The sequence below is a fragment of the Littorina saxatilis genome, linkage group LG15, assembly GCF_037325665.1.
Source record: "Littorina saxatilis isolate snail1 linkage group LG15, US_GU_Lsax_2.0, whole genome shotgun sequence".
NCBI classification, from domain to species: domain Eukaryota; kingdom Metazoa; phylum Mollusca; class Gastropoda; order Littorinimorpha; family Littorinidae; genus Littorina; species Littorina saxatilis.
In genome coordinates, this window is record NC_090259.1 from 43,120,481 (window position 1) to 43,130,480 (window position 10,000).

Here is a 10,000-nt window from a genome sequence, read left to right on the forward strand (position 1 = left end):
GCGTGTTTATCAAGCCTGGTGTATACAGATAGGAATGCTTACGCGTCTGTCTACCCCTAGATATTCTTCGTGTCAATTAAACACACAGGAAATCCCACCAAGAGAGACCAGGCCGTTGATGAACTCAAAACATGAGAAAGACTAGGTAATGGAACGTTCAATGATAGACCGGCAGTGACCACAACTGACTTCCAGTGCCCCCACTGTTCCAGACTCTGCGCCTCCAGACTAGGCTTGCAGAGCCACCTCCGAGAAGACAGATAAGCTGCAGAACGAAAAATTCTTGTTCGGACCCGAAGGACGCCCACCACCAATGATAGATATCTGTAGATAAAACAAAACATTCACAAGTACGTCGACCCAATGTTTGTTTTATTTTCATGGACGGACATACACATACTAATGAGAGAATAAACAAGTCGCGTAAGGCGAAATTACTACATTTAGTCAAGCTGTGGAACTCACAGAATGAAATTGAACGTAGTCCGCCGCTAGTGCGAAAGGCAGTGAAAGTGATGAGCCTGTTTGGCGCGGTAGCGGTTGCGCTGTGCTTCATAGCACGCTTTACTGTACCTCTCTTCGTTTTAACTTTCTGAGCGTGTTTTTAATCCAAACATATCATATCTATATGTTTTTTGAATCAGGAACCGACAAGGAATAAGGTAAAAGTGTTTTTAAATTGATTTCGAAAATTTAATTTTGATCATAATTTTTATATTTTTTATTTTCAGAGCTTGTTTTTAATCAAAATATAACATATTTATATGTTTTTTGAATCAGGAAATGATGACGAATAAGATGAACGTAAATGTGGATCGTTTTATAAAAACAAATTTTTTTTTTACAATTTTCAGATTTTTAATGACCAAAGTCATTAATTAATTTTTAAGCCACCAAGCTGAAATGCAATACCGAAGTCCGGCCTTCGTCGAAGATTGCTTGGCCAAAATTGTAATCAATTTTATTGAAAAATTAGGGTGTGACAGTGCCGCCTCAACTTTTACAAAAAGCCGGATATGACGTCATCAAAAGTATTTATCGAAAAAAAGTAAAAAATGTCCGGGGATATCATTTCCAGTAGCTCTCAGGTAAAATTTCATAAAGATCGGTCCAGTAGTTTACTCTGAATCGCTCTACACACACACACGCACAGACAGACAGACACACACACACACACACACACATACACCACGACCCTCGTCTCGATTCCCCCTCTACGTTAAAACATTTAGTCAAAACTTGACTAAATGTAAAAAGATAAAGATAAAAGATAAAGACGCTTTCTCAGTCCTAAGGCGTTAACGTCTCTATCTCAAGATGACGAGAATCGAGAGAGTATTTTGATCTCCCACAATTCCGAGAGGAATTGGATGAGGTGAGAGCGAACGCAGGACATCGTTATAGACCGTGTGTTTTTACATTAAATTTTAGTCAAGTTTTGACTAAATGTTTTAACATAGAGGGGGAATCGAGACGAGGGTCGTGGTGTATGTGTGTGTGTGTGTAAGTGTGTCTGTGTGTGTCTGTGTGTGTGTGCCTGTGTGTGTGTCTCTGTGTGTGTGTGTGTAGAGCGATTCAGAGTAAACTACTGGACCGATCTTTATGAAATTTTACATGAGAGTTCCTGGGTATGATATCCCCAGAGTTTTTTATTTTATTTTTTGGATTAATATCTTTGATGACGTCATATCCGGCTTTTTGTAAAAGTTGAGGCGGCACTGTCACACCCTCATTTTTCAATCAAATTGATTGAAATTTTGGCCAAGCAATTTTCGACGAAGGCTGGACTTTGGTATTGCATTTCAGCTTGGTGGCTTAAAAATTAATTAATGACTTTGGTCATTAAAAATCTGAAAATTGTAATTAAAATTATGTTTTTATAAAATGATCCAAAATTACGTTCATCTTATTCTTCATCATTTTCTGATTCCAAAAACATATAAATATGTTATATTCGGATTAAAAACAAACTCTGTAAATTAAAAATATAAAAATTATGTTTAAAATAAAATTTACGAAATTGATTTAAAAACAAATTCATCTTATTCCTTGTCGGTTCCGGATTTCAAAAACATATAGATCACACTGTAGACTCCTTCGCAGCGGTGTGTTGCGTGCCGCACGGGTATTTGCACCCCGCACGCTGGAGCGGTAAGTTGAGTGGGGTTTGTGTGTCGATAAAACAGCTTCTTGTATAAACATTTCGTAACTTTGCACATTAAGATATGTCTTGTTAGATCTGTTAGTGTTTCTTCTACACGCCGATGTACTTTTTGGGTGGATATTTTGTATATTATAGCCGTGATTCTGTAAAATATCACGCCTGTAACTGCACAGAAGCAAATTTCGTAGCATTCGCAACAAATTACTGGTGTAAACTTTAATGTGAAGAACTGCCATCAGTTCCACAAAAACCTGAACCTTTCTGCAGTACTGAGGCCGAGTTTCAAGCTTCTAGGACCTTGCAGACAGCGAAAAGCATTCGGATGAATTAGAGGACATAAACATGAGTGTGCAGGGTCGGTGGTCAAACACAAACGGTGGGCAAACACGGCAGCTGCGGGGGAGAAACACGGCAGCTTCGGGGGGCAAACAAAGAAGTTGTAGGATAATTCTCATTCTCCGAATGCTTTTCGCTGTCTGCAAGGTCCTAGAAGCTTGAAACTTGTTTTATCGAGACACAAACCCCACTCAACTTACCGCTCCAGCGTGCGGGGTGCAAATACCCGTGCGGCACGCAACACACCGCTGCGAAGGAGTCTACAGTGTGTAGATATGATATGTTTGGATTAAAAACACGCTCAGAAAGTTAAAAAGAATAGAGATAAAGAAAAGCGTGCTATCCTTCTCAGCACAACTACTATCCCGCTCTTCTTGTAAATTTCACTGCCATTACATCGAGCGGTGGACTGACGATGCTACGAGTATACGCTCTTGCTGTAAAAATGCAGTGCGTTCAGTTTCATTCTGTGAGTTCCACAGCTTGACTAAATGTAGTAATTTCGCCTTACGCGACTTGTTGTTAGGTGCAGACGTGCGGTGTTCTTTCCTTCTTGACTGTCCTTCTGAAGACGTAATCCCTTTCCTCTCTACATTGTGGTCGTTAAAAACCCTAATAAGATTTCACTGACCAAGGTAAGCTCGTCATCATTTTGTAAATAGCCTGTAATTTTAACGCATTTCTTATGTTATCTGTTCTTGTTCAAATCGTGATACTGAGTGAAAGTGGAGAAGCAGACATGTGATAAGGCCCCCGTCACACAGCTCTACGCCCTAAGGCCCCCGTCACACAGCTCTACGCCCTTACGAAGACCATGCCGATCACTCCGATCTGAAAAAGTGATCAAATCGAGGCATATCGCCGTCAATATCCAGCACATGGCAATTTTTCTTGTTGGTTAAATTACATCACGACTGTACTGCGCCACGACCCGGCTACGCTTGTTTTGTGCAGTTCAAAATAAGCGTGGGGAGAGCGTGCAGCTTCCCGACATAGCAGATCCCACCCTGACCAAACCACGCTCATGGAGATCCTCCCACGTTTGGCCCACGATTGGCCAGGCTCTCGGCCACTTTCCATCGTAACACAAGCGGCGTCTAAGCGATGGGGCCGCGTGAGTGTGGTTCAAAGACTTGTTGTGGGGAAGAAGGCTGGGGAGTTGCCTGGTTGCTTGACAAGGAAATGTGTGTTTGTCGATCATCCAGTCTTCCTATTCTCCTTCTCCACTCTTCATCCTTCCCTCTCGGCAAAACATGGTCTGTGTATCTAATTAGTATGACAACTTGCTGTCCAACAACAAGGCTCCTCATCATCATCATCATCATCATCATCATCATCATCACCATCATCATCATCTCCATCATCAGCATCATCATCATCGTCGTCGTCGTCATCATCATCATCTCCATCATCAGCAGCCATCACCAGCATCATCAGTATCATCATCAGCAGCAGCAGCAGCAGCAGCATCAACATTATCATCATTATCAGCAGCAGCAGCATCATCAACCACCAGCAACAACAACAAGAACAACAACAACAATCAACAACAACAAATGTGTCGTGTGTAATACCTTGAAACGTTTCGCAGACTGTCTTGGAGTTAAGAGAAGGCCTAACACAGCACAAGACAGACTCTATTTACATTTAGTCAAGTTTTGACTAAATGTTTTAACATAGAGGGGGAATCGAGACGAGGGTCGTGGTGTGTGTGTGTGTGTGTGTGTGTGTGTGTGTGTGTGTGTGGTGTGTGTGTGTGTGTGTGTGTGTGTGTGTAGAGCGATTCAGAGTAAACTACTGGACCTATCTTTATGAAATTTGACATGAGAGTTCCTGGGTATGAAATCCCCAGAAAAATTGTTCATGTTTTCGATAAATGTCTTTGATGACGTCATATCTGGCTTTTTGTAAAAGTTGAGGCGGCACTGTCACACCCTCATTTTTCAATCAAATTGATTGAAATGTTTTTAAAAGCAATTTTCGACAAAGGCCAAGCATCGGTATTGCATTTCAGCTTGGTGGCTTAAAAATTAATCAATGACTTTGGTCATTAAAAATCGAAAAATTGTAATTAAAATTATTTTTTTATAAAACGATCCAAATTTACGTTCATCTTATTCTTCATCATTTTCTGATTCCAAAAACATATAAATATGTTATATTTGGATTAAAAACAAGCTCTCAAAATTAAAAATATAACAATTATGATTAAAATAAAATTTCCGAAATCGATTTAAAAACAATTTCATCTTATTCCTTGTCGGTTCCTGATTCCAAAAACATATAGATATATATTTGGATTAAAAACACGCTTAGAAAGTTAAAACGAAGAGAGGTACAGAAAAGCGTGCTATGCAGCACAGCGAAACCACTACCGCGCTAAACAGGCTCGTCAGTTTCACTGCGTTTTGCACGAGCGGCGGACTAAGGTCATTGTGAAAAAATGCAGTGCGTTCAGTTTCATTCTGTGAGTTCCACAGCTTGACTAAATGTAGTAATTTCGCCCTACGCGACTTGTTTTAATGTCTGTTGAATTAAAAGTTTCATGAATAACCCTCTCATGTTTTCTACACATGCAGTACAAGAGTAGTACTGTAGCTAGACCAGTATTTGTTTTAGTACGAGACTGCTTTTTAACGAGTACGAGAGAAATAACAAACACTAAAGTATACACAAACAAACCAAGAGGACCTTGTGTGTTGAAACTACGAGTTCCTTGTATCACGTTAGGCCAAACAAAAATATATGTTGGTTTAGGGTAACCCGACCGACCCTATTTTTTCCCGCCGACACTAAAACATTTTTTTCATTTCTAAAAAAAACAAAAACATTTTGCGAACCATACTAAGGAAATAACCTCCCTTAAAATCAACTCAATTTAATAACAAAAAATATTTAAACAAAATTAAAAGCCGACCTACCTACATGTAGTGCAAGAGTAGTTACCCTAAACCAACATAGGCCAAAAAAAATTGTCTGTTTCTGGTCACCCGACCGACCCTAAATTTCGGCGCCGACCCTAAACTTTTTTTTTCCAAACTCAAAATTTTTATTTAATTTTTTTTTTTGTGGTAAAGGACAGGGTGAGAAAATGAACAACAAAAACGTGTGAAAACGAAAGTCCGCTGACGATTTGTAAATGTGTTGAATGTCTTGTCTCTATGTATAGTGAATCCAGTCTCTTTGCGCGATTTTTAAAGTTAGTTTTATTGGTCTACATTTGGGGTAAAAAAAAAAATAAAAAAAATAAAAAAAATAAAAATAATCCCTACCTACCTACCCTATTTTTTTTTTTAGCCATGTTACCAGAAATAGACAATTTTTTTTTTTTGGCCTTAGCATAAACGACAAAAGCTGTTGGCTTCTTCTACAAGCTCTTTATTCCAGACCTGATCATACATGGGGTGTCGATGTCCGTTTACAACTGCATCAAGTGCGCATGTGCAAAAGTACAATTATCACATTCTATCAGATGACATCATTAGATTACGTTATCGACTGATCAATATCGTCGCACCTTGCGAGTAAATGGCGTTGCTATTGATGCAGACTGTGTCTTGCTGGCTCACTCTAAACAAAGCAAAATGGCTGTGGGTGAGATAAACAATGATAAAACACCGAGACGAGGACAGCAAGAATTCGTCAAGATTTTCGCCTATGAAAGCTTCATTCAGGACTACATTGGAAAAGTAAATCAATAAACAAAATGAAACAAGAGGCGAAGCCATCAAGGCTCACGTAAGAAATCGACAAACAGTAACACAAACTCAATCACTCCATCACACATACACACACACACACACACACACACACACACACACACACACACACACACACACACACACACACACACAGAAAGAGCATAGGTGAAACTGTGCAAGAAAGCGAGACACTAGATCTAGATCTGTCTGTCTGCATGTAGCCTACTAGGCAGGGCCGGACTAGGCGAAGAGGAGGGGGGGGGGGGGTTGCCAGTGGTGGGCCAGGGGGATGTCCCCCCTGGCGGCAGGGGCGGATCAGTTCATTTTATGACTGGTTTTTTTCAAAAGTATATTGTGAAGATATGGGTGTGAAGGCGCGAAGCGCCGAGCCGACGGCGCGAAGCGCCTAGCTTGCTAGGGGGGTCCGGGGGCATGCCCCCCCGGAAAATTTTGAAAAAAAGGATGCAAAATGGTGCAATCTGGTGCATTCTGAGGATGATCATTACCAGTTTCAGGCAGCAGATTTTGTCACTGATTAATACCCCAAAAATTGAAACTCAATGTAAAATAAAGAAATGCATACCTCATTCAATATTTTTATTTTTTGGCTGGGGGGGGGGGGGGGGTCCGGAAACCCTAGAACCCACCCCCCCACCCCTCGTTGTGGGGGTCAGGGGGCGAAGCCCCCTGAAGCTGACGGGTAGGTCATATTCTGAGATAGGAAAATGGTCGCTCCTTGCATGAAACGGCATAAAATAAGCAATAATAAAAAAAATTAAATAAGTAAGGTACATGTTTAGGCTAGGGGGGGGGGGGTTGCGCAACCCCCATAACCCCCCCGGTAGTCCGGCCCTGCTAGGCTACTTACAGGGACACGACTGCCAACGAGTCTCGGCCCGCTCAAAATAATAATGACCGAGACTTTCAGTACTTCCTTCGCGTGACGTCTAACCCTCTTACGTCATAATGTGACGTCAATGTAATGTGACGTCTTCAAATGTTAGAGTTTCTACCACAGGCATACACACGCACGCACGCACATACGCACGCACAGACAGACAAAGTTACGATCGCATAGGCTACACTTACGTGAGCCAAAAAACAGAGACTCAAAAAAGAACAAACAAGTCGCGTAAGGCGAAATTATTACATTTAGTCAAGCTGTGGAACTCACAGAATGAAACTGAACGCACTGCATTTTTTCACAATGACCGTAGTCCGCCGCTTGCGCAAAACGCAGTGAAACTGACGAGACTGTTTAGCGCGGTGGTGGTTTCGCTGTGCTGCATAGCACGCTTTTCTGTACCTCTCTTCGTTTTAACTTTCTGAGCGTGTTTTTAATCCAAACATTTGATATCTATATGTTTTTGGAATCAGGAACCGACAAGGAATAAGATGAAATTGTTTTTAAATCGATTTCGGAAATTTTATTTTGATCTTGATTTTTATATTTTTATTTTTGAGAGCTTGTTTTTAATCCAAATATAACATATTTATATGTTTTTTGAATCAGAAAATAATGAAAAATAAGAAGAACGTAAATTTGGATCGTTTTATAAAAACAAATTTAATTACAATTTTCAGATTTTTAATGACCAAAGTCATTAATTAATTTTTAAGCCACCAAGCTGAAATGCAATACCGAAGTTCGGCCTTTGTCGAAAATTGCTTTACAAAAATTTCAATCAATTTGATTGAAAAATGAGGGTGTGACAGTGCCGCCTCAACTTTTACAAAAAGCCGGATATGACGTCATCAAAGACATTTAATGAAAAAATGTCCGGGGATATGATTCCCAGGGGAACTCTCATGTCAAATTTCATAAATATCGGTCCAGTAGTTTAGTCTCAATCGCTCTACACACACAGACACACACACACACACACAGACACCACGACCCTCGTCTCGATTCCCCCTTTATGTTAAAACATTTAGTCAAAACTTGACTAAATGTAAAAAGAGAGGAGAAGTATCAACCAAACCGTAGAGGGAAGTAACTCCAGTCTATTTCTGACTGACGTCAGTGCGCCTATACTCTAACTTCAGTGAGAGGCTGTGTGACAGTCCGCGTTCAAGTCTCTGAAGGTAGCGCACAGGCACACTGACTGATGTTAGACCTTTCAACACTGCTGCTGCTGCCCGTCCCCAGTGTACAATACAATACAATACAATACAATACAACACAACACAGGCATACTGACTGATGTTCGACCTGTCACCACTGCTGCTGCCCGTCCCCAGTGTACAATACAATACAATACAATGCAATACATTACGATACGATACAATACAATACAAAACAATGCAATACAATACAAAATAATGCAACTCAATGCAACACAATACAATATAACACAATGCAATACAATACAATACAACACAAAACAAGACATCTGCCTGCTGCCCGTCCCCAGTGTACAGCACAATACAATACGATACAACACAATACAATACAATACAATCCTGGCACAAATGCATTTGTCACTTATATTGCTTCCCGTACTCAATGTCCAATACAAAACAATACAGTACATTATGATAAAAGACACGACAGCACAGTACCGTTCAGTACAATACAATACAGTGTAATACAATACAATACAATACAGTATCGTACATCGAATACAAAACCATACAATAAAATACAATACAGTGAAGTACAATACTGAGGACCCCAAAGGGTTTATGATCGTGATTGGCGATTTTTGACCTTTCTGTGACCGTGATTGCCGAAATTTCCATTTCTGTGATCGTGATGGAACTTTGCCCGTGATCCGTGATGACAAAAAAATCAAGTCTCGTGATCGTGATCGTCATTTGTTTTCGTGATCGTGATGGGCATTATTGCAAAGCATTTTATTTTCAACGTACATTTTTCAATCAATCAATCAATCAATGAGGCTTATATCGCGCATATTCCGTGGGTACAGTTCTAGGCGCTCTGCAGTGATGCCGTGTGAGATGAAATTTTATACGGCCAGCCATTTCGGCGCATATTTACCTTTCACGGCCTATTATTCCAAGTCACACGGGTATAGGTAGACAATTATTAACTGTGCCTAAGCAATTTTGCCAGGAAAGACCCTTTTGTCAATCGTGGGATCTTTAACGTGCACACCCAATGTAGTGTACACGGGGGGTGGTTCGGACACCGAAGAGAGTCTGCACACAAAGTTGACTCTGTGAAATAAATTTCCGCCGAACCTGGGATCGAACTCGCGCTGACAGCGGCCAACTGAATACAAATCCAGCGCGCTACCAACTGAGCTACATCCCCGCCCCAGCTGTATCACAGCTGTATCACTCTATGATCCTCTATTCGTCAAGGTGTTCGTGATCGTGAAAACAAAAATCAAGGTAACTGTGATCGTGAAAGCTAAAATTTCCCTTCCCGTGATCGTGATTTCCCCCCCCCCCCCCCCTTTGGGGCCCTCAATACTATACCATACAACACCACACAACAACAAAACAATACAATACAACGTTTTTGTTTGATTGTTCTTACACCTTTGCTTTTATTATAAAAAGAAGCATAACATTATGCCATGAACAAAAGCAATGATAACCGTTCTGTTATGTATAAATGTTAATGTTCCGCACATGATTTTTAACCTCAGACGCCTTGGCGAGGGTCTTTATGCAAATACTTATTCAGATACGCATATACACATATGTGTTTATGTGTGTGTGTGTGTGTGTGTGTGTGTGTGTGTGTGTGTGTGTGTGTGTGTGCGTGTGTGTGTGTATCGGTGTGTGTATGTGTGTGTGTGTGTGCGTATGTGTGTGTGTGCGTGCGTGT

General features: G+C 40.7%; 1 long non-coding RNA gene across 1 annotated transcript in view; it reads right to left on the reverse strand.

Moving 5' to 3' along the window:
• Nucleotides 1-10,000, reverse strand: part of LOC138949385 (uncharacterized) — a 68,980-nt gene that overhangs the window by 47,910 nt on the left and 11,070 nt on the right. The gene's annotated exons all lie outside the window — the stretch shown is intronic.